General features: G+C 44.2%; 1 protein-coding gene across 2 annotated transcripts in view; it reads right to left on the bottom strand.

The window, feature by feature from the left end:
- Positions 1–24,236, bottom strand: part of npffr1l2 (neuropeptide FF receptor 1 like 2) — a 36,253-nt gene that overhangs the window by 10,422 nt on the left and 1,595 nt on the right. The window lies entirely within an intron of this gene.

Raw genomic sequence — 24,236 nt, forward strand, 5'->3', positions numbered from 1 at the left:
GCGTAAACTAATTATAGATGTCTCCCTAGAAATAAAAAATGTCAAGACACAGAGGAAAAAGGCATCTCAGTAATTGACTTGCCTGCTTTTATTGAGCTCATTGTTATTTGTAATAGAATTTGGACTATTTGTCAATAAATTTTTTTTGAAGAACTAAAGACTCTGGCTTGAAAATTGTGTTTTATTGGGAGCCCAGTACTCTTGTGGTTACTACTATTGTCTCAATCTTATACTGAGGAATTTATTTGTTGCTTTGTCTTCACTCTGCTCGTGCGAGCGTCCTCCCACAGGTGAAAAACATTTGTTGGGTTCATTGAAGGAACTACTTGGACCATAGGTGTGAATGCAAGGGTTAATGCTCATGTCTTTCTCAGTCCTGTGATTTATAGGTTTGATTAAACTCAAGTATCTTTCTCGGGGAAATCCAGAGATTGAGTTTGCAAATGCAGGATGCCAACTGTGCAAGCTGCAGCATACAATGAGTATTTTTTTTTTTTAAACAATATATTTTCTGGTGTCATTCTCTTTTTGGATCTAGTAACAGAAGCATGACAGAGACCAAATACTGCCTGTGTATGTATTACACAATGCAAGGACAGGGGTGTTTAATTTAACACCGGAAACCCATTTCTCACATCCTGTTGTTGAAAGCAAATTGTATTGTTTCACCCTGCGTTGCTGTATGATTGTGCAGGCAATAATCGCAAGACTGGAATTCACTGGGTTTTGTATTGATTTGAAAAATGTGTTCCATAAATACACACATCATAATTAATTTTATATAAACTTTGCACATTTTATTGTTCATTACTCAGAGACAACATAGTACTTCTGTGTTTCCTTGCGAATGTGTTCAGGACTGTTTTGACTACTCCCTGGATATCTCTTCCTTTCTAAGCTTCTACATGCATTCATTTTCATAAATATAAGTTTGATTCAGGTGGACAGAGCTGTTGTGGGAGTCAGAGGGGCATATTTTTACCCTCATTTCTATATGTTCTTTCTTCTTTTCGTCTTGTCCCGTTAAGGGCCTCCACAGCGTGTCATCTTTGTCCATGTAAGCTTATCCACTCTAACACCAAGTGCCCTCATGTCCTCCCTCACCACATCCATCAACCTTCTCTTTGGTCTTCCTCTCGCTCTTTTGCCTGGCAGCTCCATCCTCAACATCCTTCTACCAAAATAATCTCTCACCTCTGGAGATGTCTAAACCATCCAAGTCTGTTCTCTCGAACCTTGTCTCCAGAACATCCAACTTTGGCTGTCCCTCTAATGAGCTCATTTCTAATCCAACCTACTCACTCCGAGAGAGAACCTCAACATCTTGATTTCCACCACTTTCAGCTCTGCTTCCTGTTGTTTCTTAAGTGGAACTGTGTCTAATTCGTACATCATGGTTGGCCTCACCAATCTCTTCTAAACTTTGCCCTTTATCCTAGCACCGGCTCCTTTGTCACATAACAGACCTGACACTCTCCTCGACCTGTTCCAACCTGCTTGGACCTGTTTCTTCACTTCTTTACCACACTAACCTTTGCGCTGGACTGTTGACTCTAAGAATTTAAAGTCCTCCACCCTCACAATCTCTTCCTGTAGTCTCACTCCCCCCCTCAACACCTCTTTTTCCTGGACATATATTCTTTTTTACATAATGTTCATTCCTCTCCTTTCCAGTGCATGCTTCCATCTTTCTAATAGTTCCTCCACCTACTTCCTACTTTCAAGAGAGATCACAATGTCATCCGCAAACATCATGGTCCAAGAGGATTCCAGTCTAACCTCATCAGTCAGCCTATCCATTACCACAGCAAACAGGAAGAGGCTCAGAGCTAATCCCTGATGCAGTTCCACCTCCACTTTAAATTGTTCTGTCATGCCTACTGCACCCCTCACCACTCTTCTGCTGCCTTCCAACATGTCCTGTACTATTCTGAAATACTTCTCTGCCAGTCTGTACAGTACCAATGTTCCTCTTTAGTTGCTGTCATGGGCTTTCTCTAAATCTTCAAAGACACATTGCAGCTCCCTTCTCCTTCTCTGTACTTCTCCATCAACACCCTCGAGGCAAATAATGAATCTATCTTACGCTTTCTATGGTACTGTTGCCCACAAATATTCATTTCTGTCCTCAATCTAGCTTTGAATACTCTTTCCAGTAACTCCACTGCCTGACTCATCATTTTTTTCCCCTTTATAGTTCCTACAGCTTTACACATTACCCTTGTTCTTAAAAATGGGTACCAGTGCACTTTTGCTCCATACCTCATGATTCATTCCTTTCACCTGTTAGAATTCTGTTAAACAAGCTGGTCTAAAAACTCTACAGCCACCTCTCCAAATTGCTTCCATACCTCCACTGGGATGTCATCAGGACCAACTGCCTTTCAATTTTTCATCCTCTTTATGTCTTTTCCAACTTCCTCCTTACTCATCATTGCTACTTCCTTGTCCACCACACTTGCATCCTCTCTGCATCTTTCACTCTGTTTTTCATGATTCATCAATCTCTGAAAGTATTCTTTACATCTACCAATCAAACTACTGGCACCAGTCAACACATTTCTATCTCTATCCTTAGTCACCCTAACATGTTGCACACCATTCCCATCTCTATCCCTCTGTCTGGCCAACCTGTGTAGATCTTTTTCTCCTACTTTAGTTTCCACCCTTCCATACATCATCATATACCTCTGATTTGGCCTTTCCCATCTCTACCTTTGCCCTGTGTTGTACTTTCAGGTGTCCCTTTCTCGTCCCCTCAACCCTGTCACTGTTCCACTTCTTACCCATCCTCTTTTCTTTTATGATTTCCTGCTTCCAACATCAAGTATCCTCCCATTTCCTCCCGGGAGATACTCCAAGTACATTTATTCTCCTGCTTTTCTCTCTGATCACTTTGGCCATCTTGGTCCAGTTTTCTGGAAGCTCTTCATGTCTGCCGAGAGCCTGTCTCACCTCTTTCCAAAAAGCCACACAGCTCTCTTCCTTTCTCAGCTTCAAGCAAATGGCTTGCTGCGCTGCCTTTGTCATCTTAATCTTGCTTGCTACCAAACTCCTACTTCCTTACAGTCAGTAGCCTCCATTAGATTAGCACTAGATGTAAACCAACACCGAAGGGCTTTGATGACTGTTTGCATCTCACTGCCAGAGTTTGAAACTCTGACCAAGACATTTCATATTTTAGAGTGAGGTCACTGTTAATCAAATGAGTAGAATGCTAAATTGTTCTGCACATCAGTCCACTTGTTCAAGAGACAGGAAATCCTCTCCACAAAACCAGTGAAAGATGGGATGCTGAAGACAAAGAATACAGCCTGAATGTTGGGGAGGTCGGCTGATTGAAGAACTTGCATCCACTTCTCTGGACTGCCACTTCTTCTTCTCCCGTGGTTCTCCACCGAAGCAGTTTGTTGTCACACACTCTTCATTGAGCTCATCCATAGGGATGTTTAGCCTACCTACATATAGAGATGAAAGCGTGTATGACCTGAGTCATATGTGGCAAACATTGGCATTTTGTGAAAAATGAATGGGGAAAAATCTTACTGTAAATATTTATCATTTTGAATACTATTTTAAGTAACTGTGTAGTTTACTGTATTTATTATTTACTTAAGAATAAAGTATATGAACTGTGTGATTTTTCGGGATAGAGTTCAACAGATGTGGTTACATTCTTCTCCAGCTTTTTCATCACCTCTTCAAACGGAGACATGACATTACAGAAAAGGAGGTATACTGGGTCTTCCTCAACTCCAGCAGTATCTTCTCTCAACCTCAACAAAACCTTTTGATGCCTTGGACATTCTTCACCAATGCTGCTGAGAGACGATTTCAGCGGTATCCAGTTCTGTAACAGTTTGAACAGTTTGCATAGTTGAGAGACAGCCATCTCGTCACCACATAGTGCGGGATTTCATGGAAGTCAACATCACAGAATGCACAAAACTCCCTCACGGACTCTCTCTTTTTGGCCGAGGTTGAAAAGAAGCTGTGTCTTCATGACAATATTTTCTACATCCACTGAAAGGTTGTCCAGGGCTTTTTCCAGTGGATTGTGGACAACATGTAAGTGACACTTGGCACATATGATCTCGCTGTTGGCCTCTTTCAGTTTTGTGAAAATAGAGTTGTACGTCCCATAAGTAACATTTGCGTTCTTGGCATTGAATGCACAAACATTATCAAGAGATAGACCCATGTTTTCAAGAGAGCTTTGTATTATTTTAACTATTCCCTCTGCAGACTCATCCGGATTTTCAACAAAATCAATCACCTTGTTGAGGACCCCATTCTCTGGTGTGGAAAAACTGCATGGATAAGGGAAACCTCTTTAATCCAAGATTGATGGAGTTTTGGCTGAAATTATCGGAATGAGGAAGGAAAAAGGGAAATTCACTGAGCGAATTGAAAACACGGACATCCATATATCTAGCACTGAGGATGCTGTGGCTGCCAATGAAAGCTAAAATTCAGAATATCAGAAAGAACAACAAAGAATTCGGAGACAAGCTTTAAGGTTGGTAAACCTACTAGTAAAAGTAGAAGAGGAGGACACATGGTCACTCCTTGACAATTGTATCCCGGAGGCTTTGCAAATCACAACATTAAAATCAAAACTGTTTCTCAAGAAGGCCCTTGGAGTTGGGCAAAGACTTTGAACATAATACCCCTAGAAAACCTCAAAAATGACACTTCTAATTGACAGACAAGTTGCTTGTTCTGAAGTGGGTCTAAGCCGAAAGGAAACTTTTATTCAAGGTTGTCCCAATGTGCTTCTATCCCAACCTGACGACTGGGATACATAAACTGCTGAAGAAGTTTGACTTAGTCAAACAGAGGATTCTTATCAAGGGGATTCAATAGAGCTCATGGACCGACGTCACCGAAATCACGTGACCGGCCATATTGCCGGTCAAACAAAGCATTGTTCAATGCTAAGTCTGTTGAGGCGAAACGAAAATATGTCTTATAGCAAGACGCCCAGTTTTGTCCGATACCGTTAAACATTTCAAAGGTGATAATCAACGAAAGGTATGTCGAAAAATGAGAGACACTTGACATAGAGGACCCCTATTTAATGCCGAAGTCGATGTTTTTGCCGATAAGAAAGTGAACTGTTAACCTGCTTCCACTTGTCTTGGACAACTGAATATACACATGTATCTGGTGAGTAAGTTGTCGAGATTTACACAAAAGAGTTTGAAAGCATAGAAAAGTCTAGACCCATACAAATACTTTGCTGCAGGATCTGTTCTTAATCAAGTATAAATCCCACATAGTGATGGAGCCACTCAGATTTTTTCAATACAAATACCAATATTTCAATAAATGACCCCAGGTTTTACACAAACTCACGTTCATTTTTTTTACTTTTTTTTTTTTTTTTTTTAAATATGCATTGTTCTCAAATGACTCCGATGCATAATTAAAAAAAGAAAATAACCCCCTGGGTTAGGCTTCAGCCCCGTACACAGAAGCGTGTTGCGGCCACATGTTAACCTACGTAAACCTCTCTGTGACTGACAGCTTTTCTTTTTTTAAATGCACATTGGACTCATTTGAGAACAATGTGTGTGTGTATATATATATATATATATATATATATAAGTCTGTCGGAGAGAGGTTTACCAAAGTTTAACCTGTGACCGCAACACTCTTGTAAATTTACACTCGTGTAAATTGGAGATGACACTGTCATTTTTTTTTTTAAATGCATTGTTTTCAAATGAGCCAACTTGGCATTTTAATACAATATTAAGAAAATAAGTATTTGAACACCCTGCTATATTGCAAGTTCTCCCACTTGGAAATCATGGAGGCGTCTGAAATTTTCATTGTAGGTGCCTGCCCACTGTGAGAGAGATAATCTAAAAAGAAAAATCCAGGAATCACAATGTATGATTTTTTTTAATGATTTCCTTGTGTGATACAGCTGCAAATAAGCTGTCTATATATAATAATAGCTGTCAATCAGCTAGAATTCTGACCCTCAAAGACCAGTTTCTCAGTCTTTAAAAGTCCACCACCACGCCATGTATTATCCTGAATCAGATGCACCTGTGTAAGGTCGTTAGCTGCATAAAGAGACCTGTCCACCCCATACAGTCAGTAAGATTCAAACTTGTAACATGGCCAAGAACAAATCCACACGGCTGGAAAGGTCTTCGGAGAAATTGCCAAGCATCTTAGTGTAAAAAGGTCCACTGTTGGAGCAATCGTGAGAAAATGGAAGAAGCTAAACATGACGGTCGATATCAATCGGAGTGGAGCCCCATGCAAGATATCACCTCGTGGGGTCTCATTGATTCTTAAAAAGGTGAGGACTCAGCTCAGGACTACACGACAGAACTTGGTCAATGACCTAAAAAGAGCTGGGACCACCGTTTCCATGGTGACTGTTGGTAATACACTGAGACATCATGGTTTGAAATCATGCATGGCATGGAAGGTTCCCCTGCTTAAACCAGCACTTGTCAGGGCCCGTCTTAAGTTTGCCAATGACCATTCGGATGATACAGAGGAGTCATGGGAAAAGGTTTTGTGGTCAGATGAGATCAAAATCCACCCCAAGCACACCATCCCTTCTGTGAAGCATGGGGGTGGTAGAATCATGCTTTGGGGGTGTTTTTCTGCATATGGGACATGACGATTGGACTGTATTAAGGACAAGATGACCGCGGCCATGTATTGTGAGATTTTTAGGAACAACCTCTTTCCCTCAGTCAGGGCATTGAAGATGGGTCGTGGCTGGGTCTTTCAACATAACAATGACCTGAAGCACACAGCCATGAAAACCAAGGAGTGGCTCTGTCAGAAGCATATCAAGGTTTTGGCGTGGCCGAGCCAGTCTCCGGACCTAAACCCAATAGAAAATCTTTGGAGGGAGCTGAAATTCTGTGTTTCTCAGCGACAGCCCAGAAACCTGTCTGTTCTAGACAAGATCTGTATGGAGGAGTGGGCCAAAATGCCTCCTGCAGTGTGTGCAAACCTGGTGAACAACTGTAATTGCAAACAAAGGATACTGTACCAAATATTAACATTGGTTTTCTCAGGTGTTCAAATACTTTTTTTCAGCTGTGTCACATAAATAAATCATTAAAAAAAAAATCATACATTGTGATCTCTGGATTTTTCTTTTTGGATTATCTCTCTCACAGTGGACATGCACTTACGATGAAAATTTCAGACCCCTTCATGATTTCTAAGTGGGAGAACTTGCAATATAGCAGGGTGTTCAAATACTTATTTTCTTCACTGTATAATGTGATTAGTGGCTAGGCCCCACAGGAAGGATGTGACCTCGAGTTGAAAGAGAAATTCTGGAAGGAACTAGACAAAGTAGTCCTGAGCATCCCAGAGAGAGACAGAGAGAGAGCGTTGTGATTGGTGCAAATTTCATTGGACATGTTGGCGAAGGAAACAGGGGTGATGAAGAAATGATGGGTAAATACGGCATTCAGCAAAGGAACTTTGAGGGTCAGATAGTGGTGCACTTCGCAAAAAGGATGGAATTGGCAGTGGTGAACAGTTATTTCCAGAAGAGACAGGAACATAGAGTGACCTACAAAAACGGAGGTAGAAGCATGACGGTGGATTATATTTTGTGCAGACGGTGTAATCTGAAGGTGGTTACCGATTGTAAAGTTGTGGTGGGGGAGAGTGTAGCTCAACAGCATAGGATGGTGATGTGTTGGATGACTCTGGTAGCGGGTAGGAAGATTAAAAAGACAAAGGTAGAGCAGAGAATCAGGTGGTGGAAGTTGAGAAAGGACGAATGTTGTGTGGCCTTTCAGAAAGAGGTGAGACAGGCTCTGGATGGTCAGGAAGAGATCCCAGAATACTGGAATGCTACTGCCAAGGTATTCAGAGAGGCAGGCAGGAGTGTCTTCTGGTAGGAAAGAGGAGATGGAGACTTGGTGGTGGAACCCCAAAATACAGGAAGTCATCCGAGGAAAGAGATTAGCGAAGAAGAAGTGGCACTTGGAGAGGACTGAGGAGTGGCGGAAGGAATACATTGAGATGTGACGTAGGGAAAAGGTAGAGGTGGCAAAGGCTAAACAAGAGGCATATGAAGACATGTACACCAGGTTGGACACGAAAGAAGGAGAAAAGGATCTCTACAGGTTGGCCAGACAGAGGGATAGAGATGGGATAGGATGTGCAGCAAGTAAAGGTGATTAAGGATAGCGATGGAAATATGTTGACTGGTGCCAGTAGTGTGCTAAGTAGATGGAAAGAATACTTTGAGAAGTTGATGAAGGAAGAAAATGGGAGTGAAGGTAGAGTAGAAGAGGCAAACGTGAATGACCGGGAAGTGGAAATGATTAGCTAAGGAGAAGTTAGAAAGGCACTAAGAAGAGAAGAAGAATTAAAGGTGGAGGTGGGACTGCATCAGGGTTCCATGCTGATCCCCTTCCTGTTTGCGGTAGTCATGGATACGCTGACAGACGAGGTTAGACTGGAATCCCCTTGGACCATGATGTTCGCAAATTATATTGAGATCTGCAGTGAAAGTAAGGAGCAGGCGGAGGAACAATTAGAAAGATGGAGGCACGCACTGGAAAGGAGAGGAAGCAAGATTACCCGAAGTAAAACAGAATATATGTGCGTGAATGAGAAAAGTAGAGGGGGAAGAGTGAGGCTACGGGGAGAAGAGATAGCGAGGGTGGATGACTTCAAATATTTGGGGTCAACAATCCAGAGCAATGGAGAGTGTGGCAAGTAAGTGAAGAAACGGGTCCAAGCAGGTAGGAACAGCTGGCGAAAGGTGTCTGGTGTTCTATGTGACAGAATAGTTTCTGCTTGGATGAAGGGCAAAGTTTATAAAACAGCGGTGAGGCCATGACATACGGACAGTGGCCCTGAAGAAACAACAGGAACCAGAACTGGGGGTAGCAGAAATGAAGATGTTGAGGTTCTTGCTGAGAGTGAGCAGGTTGGATAGGGTTAGAAAAAATATCATTAGAGGAACAGCCAAAGTTAGATGTTTTGGAGTCAAGGTGAGAGAGAGCAGACTTCGATGGTTTGGACATGTTCAGAGGTGAGAGAGTGAGTATGTTTGTAGAACGGTGCTGAGGATGGAGCTGCCAGGCAAAAGAGCGAGAGGATCTTTAGAATGTATTTCGTAAATAGTCTCGGGCATATGGATGGAGGAAGCAGAAACCATTGAAGTAGTTAAGTGAATTCCAATCTTTTCTCACTGTATGTGGAGAGGTCATCTGCTTTTCTAGAAAGTGCAGTTCGGGAAAGGGTTAAAGTCTTGTTCATATTCTTCGTGCGGAATAGACCAGTTACAATGCAATTCATAGCATCAAGGGGTTATGTTTCTTGTCCCATGACTCTAAAACATAGGACAATTCCTTTCAGGGTAAAAAAAAAAAAAAGTGATTACTGATAAAATGGACAGATACTTGATCTTACTTTAGCCAATTTATATGGTCCAAATAAAGATGACCCTAAATTTTTAAATGATCTATTCTTAAATTTGGTCTCCCTACAAGCCCAAAGTTAGCTGGGATCACCTACAGCACTCCTGTGCATCCCTTGTGAGGAAAACCGGCTTGGAAAATGGATGCATAGAATGACAAAGATAGCATTACTGCAGGAGATTGCAATTGTGCAATGGAAAGAATAGACCGATCTACACGTGGATGATTCCTACACACGGAATAGAGAAATTACATGGGATCTTATTAAAGATCTGAATTTAAGGCACATCTGGAGGAACCCCTATCTGGGATGGTCACTGTTTTCATATTATTTCAGTACATTTGATTCATAGTCACGAATTGATTGCTGAATGATTTCAGACAGCTTGATGTATAAAATAGTGTCATACCCAAAAGTATTTTGATTTCCAACCATGCCCCTAACAATTTAATTTATGTGGATTCAGATCTATGGCCATAATGGAAATTTCAGCCCGTACTGGCTCCACAACACAGATCTTATTGACTTCCTGGCGAAACAAATTGATTTTTGTATTTCACCGTGAATACTAATGAAATATCGTCAAGCACAATGCGGGAAGCTTTCAAAGCTTTTTATTGAAAGCCAAGTTATTAATTTTGTAAGTTCAATGTCTAAAACTGTTGGACGAAAATTGACAATCAAAAATGAAAACAAAACACAACTTTAAGAAGCCTAGTTACACTATCCATCAAGAGATTTGACTCCTATGTATAGAAGTATAATGAGGTTCCTGTCTCTAAAGCAGCAGCTAATTTATTAAAGCTGAAGCAATTCATTTTTGAACAACAGGGTAAATCTAGTAGTATCCTAGCTTGGCACATAAAACAATTGCATACTGAAAAAACAATTCTTCCAGTGAAGGATGAGAGCGGAGAAAACATTACTGATCTGTAGCAATCCAGGGGGCGTTTGGAGATTATTATACAGTTCAGAAATCAATCAGTCAACAAGTAGAGGACAATTTTTTTCAATGGCACCTTCCTGTTCCCATAGTGGTGGAAGAAGATGGCAATATGTTGGAAATGGATCAAACAGAAGACAACATTTCTGAAGCAGTTATGAAAATGACTGAGTGCCCATGGATTTATATTTTTAAAAAATTATTGGGGGGGGGCTCTTGTGGAAGTGTTTCAGGTCAAGAGCACCTTTGGAACAATTACTTTGGGATGGTTTTGAGATGGACTTTGCACTTACCTATCATGACATTAGTCTTGACTCACACATTGACAATGAGACATTTTTGTAGTACATCAATTAGGAATCCAGCTAATATTCATTTACACTGAAATGGGGCAGGATTGCTGGTCAATTATTGCTAGGTTTTAGATGTTGCCTTGGCTTTTCATGCCTTTTTACACCTCCCTTTATTTACGTTCAATACTTTTTCCCTTCGATCATTTCGCATTATTATACAACTTCATTTCTCCTTTTATTTCTTCTATTTTGTTTGTATGTATGGATTACTTGGGTTGTTTCCTACATCTGGTGAAATCTTTAGGTCAATAACACATTCAAAAATCTATTTAATGAGAAAAATAGTGGCATGTTAACGAATTACTTCCTTCTCTGTACATTGCCTTGCAAGCTACTTTGCTATCGTCATTATTCATTTGGACCTCACTTCTTAGACAATGAATTTGAAGAGTTTGTTTTCAAAACGAGACATAGGCATTTTTTTCAGATTTACGAAACTCGCGCCAAAATTATCCATTCGGAGCTGGATAATTTTGGCGCGAGTTTCGTAAATCTGGAAAACATGTCTACGTCTCGTTTTGAAAACAAACTCTTCATTTGTACTTGAGGTTTGTGTTTGGTATTAAATACTTCCGTCATTTAAAAAAAAATCAGCTTTCTATCTTGTTTAGGTAGTTAGAGAAATCTATTGATTTTTTTTTTTTTTTTTTTCTTTTTTTATAAGAGTAATGGATAGCTTCCTTCCCCTCTGGCTCCATCCACTTCCTTGTTTTCAGAACCCATCCTCATAGTTTTTTTTTTTTTTTTTTTTTTTAACAGGGACCTTTTGTCATCCATTTTCTTACTCTGACTACTTTGCTCGCATGTGTTTACTCTCATTTGAATAAATCACAACTTTTGTTCACCATTTAGTTGTCTGCACCGTGTTCCAATCTTCAGCCATTTGCCGTCTTTGGCAATGTGTATTTATTGCATACAATGCCGCTGCCTATTCTTGCATCTTTTGTTCACATTCAAAACTCTGTACAGGCTACTGAATGTGCAAGTCCATATATTAAATTACCATGGTGCCTCTACTTATGAAATTAATCTGTTCCGGATGTCGTTTCATAATGTGAATTTTTCGTAAGTAGAAACACATTTTCCGTGTAAATAGCCGAATCCGTTCCACCTGTAGAAACTTTTGACAAAATCTTTTTACAGTTTAGAATGTTTATGACAAAAGCATGGTGGAAAAAAGATAACACATCCGTGTCACAGTTTAGAGGTCATGGGTTCAAATCTGGCATTCAGATCCAGTAAATCTGCCGTTTGTATGTTCACCTGGTGGTTGCATGTGTTTTCTCTGTACTCCGGCTTTGTTCAACATTCCAAAAACATGGATTGTAGGTGAATTGAAGACCAAACTGCTTGTAGATGTGAATGTGAGTCCAAATGATGGTTTGTTTATGTGCCCTGCGATTCACTGAGTACCAGTTCAAGGTGTACAATGACTCTCGTCCGAAGTCAACTGAGAACAGAGAACAGATGGATGGATATTACAAGAGCAATTGATGAGATGTAAATCAGGTTTCTTCTATGTGCTGTGTGATTATCAAAGTTTTTAATCAATTTTGATAAGCATGTTTTAGGTACCCTTTTACATTCTAAATACGTTCTATTAAAGGTCAAGGGTCATGAAATGGATGATTTTTGGTATATTATTAATGAAAACCCCACAGCCAATATGGTCCCATGTGTTTTTTCACCACAAAACATGATTTTGACGTATACAGCTTTTTGTAACTCCCGCCATGAAAATCCTCTCGAGGGATTTGTTTTCGAGAAGAAACAGGAAGTGACGTACAGGACAGAGGCGCTCCCTCGTGGACTCATTTGTTTCCATTAGTTTTTCCTCTGGGAAGGTAGCTTGTTGTTCCTTCGTGTTAGCCAAAATGCCAGCTCGTTGCATTGTTGGACATTGCTGGAACACGCGGGAGAATGGAATTACCCATCATAAGTTTGAAAGAGATCCTCTTCGTTGTGAAAAATGTATTGCACGGGTGCAGAGGACAAGAGCTTTGTGGGTTCCAATTAACAGGTAGGCAGTAATGTGCCTCAGCTCGACGGTGTTCAACAAGTACTGCGGCGGCTTTGAACATATCCCTAAAAGCAGCATGGCTCGGCTCCACCTCCTCCTTATCAGCCACACCGGCTGAAGCTCCGCATTCAGCTGTCACTGCTTCTGCGAAGGCTGTGCGTCCCTGCGATGGCTCATCTCTGCCGCGGAAATGGATCGGACGGGGATGAGGTTTGACCGTGATCGCATATCATCTGAATATGGCTCGAAACAATAGTGTAATATTGCCCCGATAACTTCACCCGGTTGTGTGGTGTTCTTTTCGAAAAGAGCTTTTGTGTCAGATGGGGCGCGTTTGTCTCCCATAGTTAGGGCGCACCGCGTGTTTTCATTTGCGAATGTCCGGGTGACGGACGGAGGACGTAGCCAATATGGCGACCACTTCAATTTCGTAGAATGACACTTCTGCAACTTTGCGCATGTATGAGGCGCTCTCCGCTCACATTTATTTTTTCGTATAGACATTGAAGTGACTAATGTTATATGTATTTTTCATTACAATCTCTATTTTAGAATGTTTATAGGGATGACACCCGGGCTTTAAATAATGCCCTTAAAGTGTATGGAAGGTCCTCAATGGAGCTTTTTGCTAATATTATAAATTTTTTTATGCAGAATTCGAATCTGAAATCTGTTATGAAGGAAATGTTTTTATTTTTCAATTATCGGCAAAAAAATTATCGCATATTGCTGGATTCGCCGGGAAAAGAAAGAAATGACGCGGAAACAGCCGAGTAAGAACATAACGTCAGAACCGGTGACAACAATGACGAGCACTGGAATACATTGTAAAAACGACGACAAATTTTCTGGCATTTCGAACGATGAACATTATTCTGAAGAGTCCACCGAAGTCTGTGAAGAATACAAGCTTTTATAAAATGCGTTTTAGGTTATCAATTTGAGCCAGTTAGACAGCATACACGTTTAAATGCAGACGAAATAGCTGTCCATGAAGCAAGTGCCGAGCACGCGGGGAGCAGGATATGACTCGTGTTGGAAACAGACTGGTAAGCATTTGTGAAGTTCTTGTTTGGTTTAGTGAGACAAACTGATCAATAGTAAAGGCTTTGATATGCTGAATGTATGTACGAAGTTTTCAGTCTTGTTTTGAAATTACGCAAACGCTGTGTATTTAGTAAATAGGTACGTGACCACCCGGCCGTTCATTGTACAGCACGATGGCTCTGCCTGTTCTTGTATGAGAAACTATCTGCAGTATGATGAGTTTACCTGTAGTGACGTCAGAGGTCAGCCACACGCGTTTTTCAGACACGGGAAACTAGGTCAAAGTTTGTGGACTTTAATTCATAAACATTCGTATTTTTTGGTAAAAACGTCGAAAAGGTTATCCATTTTATGGTACAGTTGAACATACATTTTCGTCTAGATGAGCTAATTTGCGTTAGAAATTAGACATTCCATACACTTTAACAAAGGTAACTCTCAAGAAATGAGGGCACTCTACACAGACCTCTTCAAGAAAAGCACATTGCTTGTGACATGCACAAATTACCCAACATGACCGTGGCAGTCTTCCATACACAATCACGTGGTGAGTCTGCAATCTATAATATTGAGCTACTCAATGTCAATTTCCTATATTCCTCTCATTTAATGTGATGTGGGCACTGTATATGTCTGCGTGGTAAAGAAGGAGTTGAGCCAAAAGGCAAAGCTCTCAATTTAGCATTTGATCGACATTCCTCCCCAGTGGCATCAAACAGTGGGCAAAAAAAAAAAAAAAAAAAAAAAAAAGAAAGGAATCCTCAGAGGGCCCACAGCATTTTGGATGCCCCTGAGTGTCTGCACAAAGCCCCAGTTGAAAATATCTTCAAGAAAAACAACCGTTTACCCCCCCCCTCCAAAAAAAAAAAAGGGTTTTCTCAAATGAAAACCCACAGTCCCCTTCCCTTCCCGGGCTACTTGTTGGTCATTTTTTGAAGGAGAACTGCAACAGCACGTACACGTACACACACTCCACCCCATCCGTGGCAATTTTTTTTTTTTTTTTTGAAGGGGGCCCTTTTCGAAGTTGACATGTGGGGGCTCACTATATGGTGCTACCCCCCTCTTCCTAAGGGTCATGAGCTTTGGGTCATGACCGAAAAAACAAGATCACGGATCCAAGGATCTAAGTATACGAAATGAGTTTCCTCCAGAGGGTACCTGCTTTCCCCCTCGTAGAGGTTTGGTCATGAAAGAATCCAATTCAGATGACTCGGGCATCTGCTTAGGGTGCCTCCTGCCTTGGAGACCTCGTGAGGTCTTATCTGCATGGCTCACAGACAGGATGACCCAGGACACGACTATGTCCTCCAGCTGGTCTGGAAACACCTCCAAATGCTCCTGATAGGCTTGGATGAAGTTGCTGGGGAGAGGAAAGCCTGGGCTTTCATGCTAGGGCCGCAGCCCTAACCCTAACCCTAACCTATCCCCGAATGAAAGGCTGAAAATGGATGACTTGGTGGATGGATGGCATCTGTGTGATGTGTGCATCCAAGCAACTTCATTTTATTGATGTAAAATCATTTAATTGATGTAAATTACTTTTTTCTAATGTTATTATTGAAAGGCTACAGACGGGTTTCAAATGCAGACAAAAAGCAGTTAGAACAAATTTTGACAAATGCTCAGTTTTGGTTAAAACTGACAGATTGTCATTGATTTAACAAAACAGTTGGAAACTGCACTGTATAATAACAGCTGTTTCTTTGTTGTATTTAACATTTCATTACGTGAGGATAATACTATAATGCTTGTGGTATGGTGGATACCTCGGGCCCCTTTTTTCTCCTGGGATTGGAGCGAGCTCAACGGCCAATGATGAAGACTGTTGATACAAGCCTGTTGAAAACGGAAATCTTTATTGACCAGCACGGCAACGACATGTGGGTGAGCCGTTGCTGGTTGGTGTATAACCTCTCTGTCGCTTTTCTATACATGTGCATATTCACTGCCACGTCAACATTTGGAAACCAAAAACTCATGATCAATATACAGGGTTCCTATACCATTTTTTTAGAATGTATAATACAAATACAAGGCGGTACGGTGATGCAGCTGTAGAGCGTTGGCTTCACAGTTCTGAGGACTGGGGTTCAAATCCTGGCCCCGCCTATATGGTATTTGCATATTATGCAACGTTTTGCATGTTCCTGCATGCACTCCGGTTTCCTCCCACATCCCAAGAACATGCAACATTAATTGGACATTCTAAACTCCTCCTAGGTGTGATTGTGAGTGTGACTGTTGTCTGCCTCCACGTTCCCTGCGATTGGTTTCTGTTGACAAATTCCTTGTAGTTATGTATTATTTCCGGTTTGTGAAAAGTCTTGGTATGGACAAAGAGAAGGATCTGAACCTACCACTACATTTTCTGTACTCCTAAAAATGAAAACTGCAGCTGTGTACACCGGCCCGCCGTTCACCATGCGGGGGGTAGTGGGGGGGGTAGCCGGAGGGGTCAGCGGCGAAGGACGATCCGGGTGTAGTCTGCCAACGTGGAATGTAGGGTGCACCCTCATCGACCTGGGTAGTCTAAGTGATACAGCAACCGGGTTAATGATTTTGGTGATCGGGAACGGACTAATGAACCTGGGAGAGAGTTTGCGGGATTCCATCCGCAGCGGAAGATCCTTAGTGGAGCGCCACATCCGCTGCCCCACCCTGAGTTCTGGTGCGGCTCTCCTCTTGCGGTCTGCTGCAGACTTGTAGATGTTGCCCATGCGCAGCAGCATCCTCCGGACCGCCTCCCAGGACCGTTTGCAGCGCCGCACCACTGCCAGGGCCAACGGCACCGCGGAGTATGTGGCCAAGGGGGGAAACAGAGAGGGGGATAGCTGTGCACAACGTGGAGTGGAGCCATACCTGTTGAAGCGGAGGGCATAGAGTTGTGGGCGTACTCTACCCATTTGAAGTGCTGGCTCCACGTGCTCTGGTCCCTGGACGCCAAGCATCGAAGCCCGGTCTCTAATTCCTGAATTACCCTCTCTGTTTGGCCGTTAGACTCCGGATGATGGCCCGAAGTTAGACTGGCCGAAGCCCCGATGAGGGTGCAGAATTCCTTCCAGAAGCGGGCGCTGAATTGCGGACCTCTGTCAGAAACGATGTCCCGGGGTAGCCCGTGGTAATGGACGACCTCGTCCAATACCAGCTGGGCTGTCTGCTTGGCTGACGGGATCTTCGGAAGTGGGACGAAGTGAACCATTTTAGAGAATCGGTCCACCACAGACAGCACAACAGTGTTACCCTGAGAGAGCGGCAGGCCGGTGACGAAGTCCAACGCGATGTGTGACCACGGGCGGAAAGGGATGGACAGAGGCCGCAACTCACCAACCGGTCGTAAACGGGACGACTTATTGGCCGCACATACCGGACAGGCATTGACGAAGTCCTTCACGTCTTTGCTGAGGTTGGGCCACCAGAACCTCTGTTCGACCAATGAAAGCCTTTTTGCCATACCCAGGTGGCAGACCGTCTTGTTGGTGTGGGCCCAGTTGTCGACGTCTCCCCGCAGAGACTGAACGACGAAAAGGCAGTCCGACGGACAATCCGCGGGTGGCGGAGTCTCACCCAGGGCCTCCTTCACCTGCGACTCGACCGCTCAGGTGAAGCCGGATACGAAGCACGCCTCTGGCAGCATAGGAGCGGCCTCTGATTCCGTGCGCCCTCCCTCGTGGATCCGTGAGAGTGCGTCCGGCTTGCCGTTCTTGGAGCCTGGGCGGAAGGACAGAGTAAAGTGGAAGCGGGTGAAGAACAGGGCCCACCTGACCTGGCGGGCGTTCAACCGCTTCGCGGACTTCAGGTACTCTAGGTTCTTGTGGTCAGTGAAGACCACAAACGGCGCTTGCGAGCCCTCCAGCCAGTTCCGCCACTCCTCCAACGCAGTCTTGACCGCCAGCAGTTCCCGATTCTCCCACGTCGTAGTTCCTCTCTGCTGGGGTCAGCTTCCTAGACAGGAATGCGCACGGGTGGATCCTTCCATCCTTGGGACTCCTCTAAGACAAGATGGCTCCGATTCCCGAATTAGATGCGTCAACCTCCACCATAAACTGGTTATCTGGGTCCGGAACAATGAGAATGGGCGTGGCGGTGAAACTTGCCTTAAGCCTGCTGAAGGCCTCCTGGCAGGTCCTGGACCACGCGAAGACGGTGTGTGGCGAGGTGAGCGCATGCAGAGGAGCGGCCACGGAGCTGAAGTTCCTTATGAACTAGAAGTTAGCAAATCTTAAGAACCTCTGTACGTCCTTCCTGCTGGCGGGGGTAGGCCACCCCAGCACCGCGTCAACCTTCCCGGGGTCCATGCGTATCTCTCCCTCCACCAGGACGAAGCCCAGGAAGGACACGGATGCTCGGTGGAACTCACACTTGTCCATATTTACGAACAGCTGGTGCTGCAACAGACGCCGGAGCACCTCTCTGACCTGTTGGATGTGAGAGGTCAGGTCTGCTGAAAAGATAAGAATGTCATCAAGGTATACGAATACAGTTTTATTCAGGAACTCCCGAAGTCATTAATGAGGTTTTGAAAGACGGCCGGGGCATTGGTCAGTCCGAAGGGCATCACGAGATACTCGTAATGCTCCGTGGGAGTGTTGAAAGCTGTCTTCCATTCATCGCCCTCCCAAATCCGCACCAGATGATACGCGCTGCGCAAGTCCAGTTTGGTGAAGATCCGGGCTCCTTGGAGGATTTCAAAAGCCGTAGCGATCAGGGGCAAGGGGTACCTGTTCTTGACCGTGATGTCATTCAGTCCTCGGTAGTCGATGCAGGGTCGCAAAGTGGAATCCTTCTTCTTAATGAAAAAAAAACCCTGCACCGGCTGGTGAGGACGACGGCCGAATGAGTCCAGTTGCCAGGGACTTCTCGACGTACTCCCTCATTGTCTGGTGCTCGGGTCCTGTCAAAGAGCACAGTTTCCCTCTGGGGGGTGAGGTACCCGGGAGGAGTTCGATAGCACAGTCATAAGGCCGATGCGGCGGCAGAGATTTCGCCTTGAACTCAGAAAAAACCTCCTTTAAATCATGGTTGCAAGATGGCACAGTGGCTAATTCGGAGGCGGTACTAAGTTCAGCAACTTGAATCCCTCCGTCCTCCCCGGTAGCGAGACACTGCTTGTGACAGGCCTCACTCCATGCCATTATCCGACCCGTGACCCAGTCAATGTGGGGTTGTGTCTCTTGAGCCACGGGCTCCCCAGGATTATATCACTGCTGCTAGAGTTAAAAACGTGGAAACTAATGCCCTCCGTGTGCATGTCCGGAAAGTCCATATGTAAGGTTTGTGTGCGGTGTGTAACCCGGCAGAGGAACTTGCCGTTGGTGGCGTAAGCAATACGAGGACGCTGTGTGGGGAAGGTTGCAGCATGCAACGCTTCTACCACCAAAGGATTTATAAGGTTAGCATCTGAACCAGAGTCAATGAACGCGGTCACTAAGCACGAGTGAGAGTCTGTCCCTACGGTGAGGTGCAAAAGCGACCGCCCCGACTTAGTGACAGTATACCGCACACTCACCGGCGTCGAGATCCCAAGGTCGGTGCGCTTCGGCCGACCCAGACAACAGGCGATTAAGTGTCCAAGACGACCACAATAGAAACAGTGGCCTTCTCGTCGCCGGCGTAAGCGTTCCTCCGCTGGGCTGCAGAGCCCCTCCACTTGCATGGGTTCCGACGTAGAAGGCAACGTGGGCGGCCGGGAAGCGACCGGGCTGCCCCTCTCCGTCTCCTCCTCCATCATGCCGTCCATCTGCCCCTGCACGGTCATGCGCTCATCCACCTTGAGGGCCAGTGCGATGAGGGCATCCAGCGAAGGCGAAAGATCCACGGCAACGAGGTGGCCACGGATCTGTGGGGAAAGTCCCTGGTAGAAGGCGTAATGGAGGGCCTCCTCGTTCCACCGGCTCCCGGCGGCCCGGATCCGGAATTCAATGCGTAGTCTGACACGCGGCGACGGCCTTGGCGAATTGTCATGAGAGAGGCCGCCGCCTTGCGTTCCGGAGCCGCGTACTGGAATACTTGGGTGAGCGCGCAGACGAACGTCGTCCATGAACGGCAGTAGGAGAAGAGGCAGGCTTATTCTGATGGTCCAGGGACAGGCGAGGGTCGGTACACGGCAGGTCAGGTATACAGGAGAACGTTCAAAGCAGGCAGAAGTGTCGAGGGAGTCAGGCTTACGGGGTGAGTCGGAGAACAGGCGAAGGTCGGTACACACAGGTTGTCGATCAGGGGTACGAGAGTGCTGGAACGGGACATGAAGCTCAACGATCTGGCGGCGGACTAGCTGTCCCCCGTGTCCTATCAGCCAAACCAGGGTGCAGGTGTGTGCCGACTAATTGGCTGACCACACCCAGCCTGGGGAGAATGCCAGGAGCATGACAGCTGTGCAACTAGAGAAGGAAGAGTTAACCCCGAGCAGGACAACCTCTGCTCTGGAGAGGACGTCTCCCCTCCGTCTTCCGATCATGGTCACGTGACCGCAGCAGGAATGGTAGAGACAGTATTTTGGCAAAACTGGCTTTCGCATTGATTGAAAATAGCTCAAAGTTTTCCAGTCGGATGGTGATCTTTGAAGAAAATAATTTCTCAATTTCACTTTCAAAAATGCCAAAGAAAAATGCACAGTTTAAACAAAAACCGGGGCAACATTACCCTATTGTTACGAGCCATATTCAGATGTTATGCGATCACGGCAAAACTGCCTCCCTATTCCGTTCCACTTCCACTGCAGAGATGAACCTTCTCGGCCCGGCGCCGCGATGAGCCACTCCGGCCGGCAAGGCCGGCAGGCGGCTACGACGAGCCACCCCGGCCGACAAGGCTGGCGGCCAGCTCGGCCTTGTCGACAGGGCTGGGGTGGCTCATTTTCGCCGCCAAGGTGGCTTATCACGGTGCCGAGCCAGGCCTCTTTACGGCGTTGTCGGTGCTCACGGCTGAGTGCGCCATAAGCAATTGTTTATCCCTGCCGACATCGGCAGTGTTGTTCATCACGGATGACAGCGACTGCTATGAACAACCCTGTCGGCAATGGAACACTCAGCCGCGTGCGATGACAACACCGTAAAGGAGCCCGGCTCGGCACCGTGATAAGCCACCTCGGCGCCAAAGATTAGCCACCCCACCCGAAGCCGTGACTGGCGGACACAGTGCTGAAGCCGGCGAAGGCTGCCACGTCGTGCCTCGCGGACGAGCACAGCTTCGGCCAGGCCGGAGCGCGAGCCATTACGGCAGCCTTTGCAGGCGAGCCGACGCGGATATCGACATATTTAAAACCCCCTGTCATACGTACACGGATCTTTTGTTACATTATGAGAGACGGATTACGTGGTCCGCCCCAAACTATTAGTTTTTTTGGTAGCTGTATAAACACCTACCTGTCATTTGGAACCCACAAAGCTCTCGTCCTTTGGAGCCGTGCAATCCATTTTTCACGATGAACCGGGTCTCGTGCAAACTTATGAAGGGTAAATCCATCCTCCGAGTGTTCAACCAATGTCCAGCAATGCAACAAGCTGGCATTTTGGCTAACATGAAGGAACAACGAGCCACCTTCCTGCAGGTAAAACTAATAGAAACAAACAAGTCCACTTGAGGGCGATCCTGCTATTTACGTCACTTCCTGCTTCTTTTCGAAAACAAATCCCTTGAGAGGATTTTCATGGCGGGAGTTACAAAAAGCTGTATATGTCTAAATCATGTTTTGTGGTGAAAAAACGCATGGGTCCATGTCGGCTGCCGTTTCTTCATTAAAAACATACTAAAAATCATTCATTTCATGACAGTGGCCCTTTGAAAAAGGCTCAGTGATGTAGTGGAAAAGTTGTATCCTGAAAACCAAAATCTAAAAAATTGTATCACAACTTCAACAGTCCCACCACACTGTTGAGCAGAGACAATTGAACATTACCATGGCTACTGATTCACAGTTGCACTTAGACCTCCAATCATGTGCGTATTTTATGAGAGTGTTGCATTACATGAAAATGGAGTGCCTGGAAAATATCCGAAGAGCCATGAGGAGAACATGCCAACTCCACACAGTTGAGGCCAGGATTTGAACCCCAGTCCTAAGAACTGTGAACCAGATGTGCTATCCTGTGGTTCACTGTTCTGCTATGATCAAAGGAAATGTGCAGCAAATTTGCCAAGAGCAAAATTAAGCTTTTAAAATGATTTTTCTTGGCAATAGTGCCATTAACCCTGGAGAATCCAAGACATCCACATCCTCTTTTAAAATTTCATGGACTAACTAAATTAATTAATAAGCATCAAAGGAACACAAAAACATCACATTTTGAAAAATAATGACTAATTTACTTCTGGTTTAGATAATGGGTCACATATGACCCAGTGGGCCTTAACTAACCAAAAAACAATGCATTTGATGCAGAGACGTTGGGCTTTAAGGGTAAAAAGAGTAACTCTGGTGCGTTGCATTTATTGGGTCAGACAGTAGGTCACTGAATGACACTGTATGATCTATACACTGGGTCATACAGGGAAGAAAATAAGTATTTGAACACCCTGCTATATTGCAAAGTCTCCCACTTAGAAATTAGGGAGGGGTCTGAAATTTTCATTCTAGGTGCATGTGCACTGTGAGAGGGATAATCTGAAAAGAAAAATCCAAAACTCACAATGTATGATTTTTTTCAAGTGATTTGTGTGATACAGCTGCAAATAAGTATTTGAATACCTGTCTATCAGTGAGAATTCTGACCCTCAAAGACCTGTTAGTTCGCCTTTAGAAGTCCACCTCCACGCCATGTATTATCTTGAATCAGATGCACCTGTGTGGGGTCATTAGCTGCATACAGACACTTGTCCACCCCGTACAATCAGTAAGACTCAAACTTGTAACATGGCTCAGACCAAAGAAGAAAGAATTGTACAACTCCACACGGCTGAAAAGGGCTACAGAGAAATTGCCAAACAGCTTCGTGAAAAAAGGTCTACCGTTGGAGCAATCATTAGAAAATGGAAGGAGCGAAACATGAGAGTGAATCTCAATCGAAGTGGAGCCCCATGCAAGATATCACCTCATGGGGTCTCAATGATCCTTAGAAAGGTAAGGAATGAGCCCAGGACTACACGACAGGACTTGGTCAATGATCTGAAAAGAGCTGGGACCACCGTTTCCAAGGTGACTGTTGGTAATACACTAAGACGTCATGGTTTGAAATCATGTATGGCATGGAAGGTTCACATGTCAAGGCCTGTCTTAAGTTTGCCAATGACCATTTGGATGATACAGAGGAGTCATGGGAGAAGGTTTTGTGGTCAGATGAGACCAAAATGGAACTTTTTGGTCATAATTCCACTAACCGTGTTTGGAGGAAGACAAATGATAAATTCCATCCCAAGAACACCATCCCTAAAGTGAAGCATGGGGGTGGTAGCATCATGCTTTGGGGGTGTTTTTCTACACATGGAACAGGTATACGTGTCAACTTTTCGGAGCACCAACCTCTAAAGAGCAAAAAATCCATATAACATACGGAATAAATTATATGTCAAAATAATGGAGGGATAAAACACAAAGTTTTTGAATGATTTTATTGTAGATCTCCATAATGATAATATCTGAAGTTAATGTCTAATTATCGAAGTCTTTTTAGTGGCATTACTGTGTTCAGAATTCTATTCATGTGTAACTTTCTTCACCAATTCTAAATGCTGACCCTTCAGCTCGAAATTTTCAGAATCCATATGATTTGTGATATACCGCCGTATACGTAAGTTTCACCACAAAATCTGTATGAACTACGGCTAAACCGTACGAGTTGACAGGTATGGATAGGACGACTGCACTGTATCAAGGAGAGGATGACCGCGGCCATGTATTGTGAAATTTTGGGGAACAACCTCTTTCCCTCAGTCAAAGCATTGGAGGGAGCTAAAACTCCGTGTTTCTCAGCGACAGCCCAGAAACCTGTCTGATCTAGAGAAGATCTGTGTGGAGGAGTGGGACAAAATGCCTCCTGCAGTGTGTGCAAACCTGGTGAACGACTACAGGAAACGTTTGACCTCTGTAATTGCAAACAAAGCATACGGTACCCAATATTAAAATTGGTTTTCTCAGGTGTTCAAATACTTATTTACACCTGTATCACACAAATGAATTGTTAAAAAATCATACATTGTGATTTCTGGATTTTTCTTTTTAGATTATCTCTCTCACAATGGACATGCACCTGCGATGAAAACTTCAGACCCCTCCATGAGTTCTAAGTGAGAGAACTTGCAATATAGCAGGGTGTTCAAATACTCATTTTCTTCACTGTATGTGACCCCCTGGGTTTTCTAGCATAATTTGTGTTAAAATGACTGGATTTAAAAAATATATTTTTGAACAAAATAAGACGAGTTTCCTTGTATCAGTTACAGTAAAAGAAAAGCTAACACAAACACAAAATCTGAATTTGGCCAATATGAAGACTCTTCAATGCTT

This window comes from Syngnathoides biaculeatus, chromosome 4 (genome assembly GCF_019802595.1).
Source record: "Syngnathoides biaculeatus isolate LvHL_M chromosome 4, ASM1980259v1, whole genome shotgun sequence".
In the NCBI taxonomy this organism is placed as follows: Eukaryota; Metazoa; Chordata; class Actinopteri; order Syngnathiformes; family Syngnathidae; genus Syngnathoides; species Syngnathoides biaculeatus.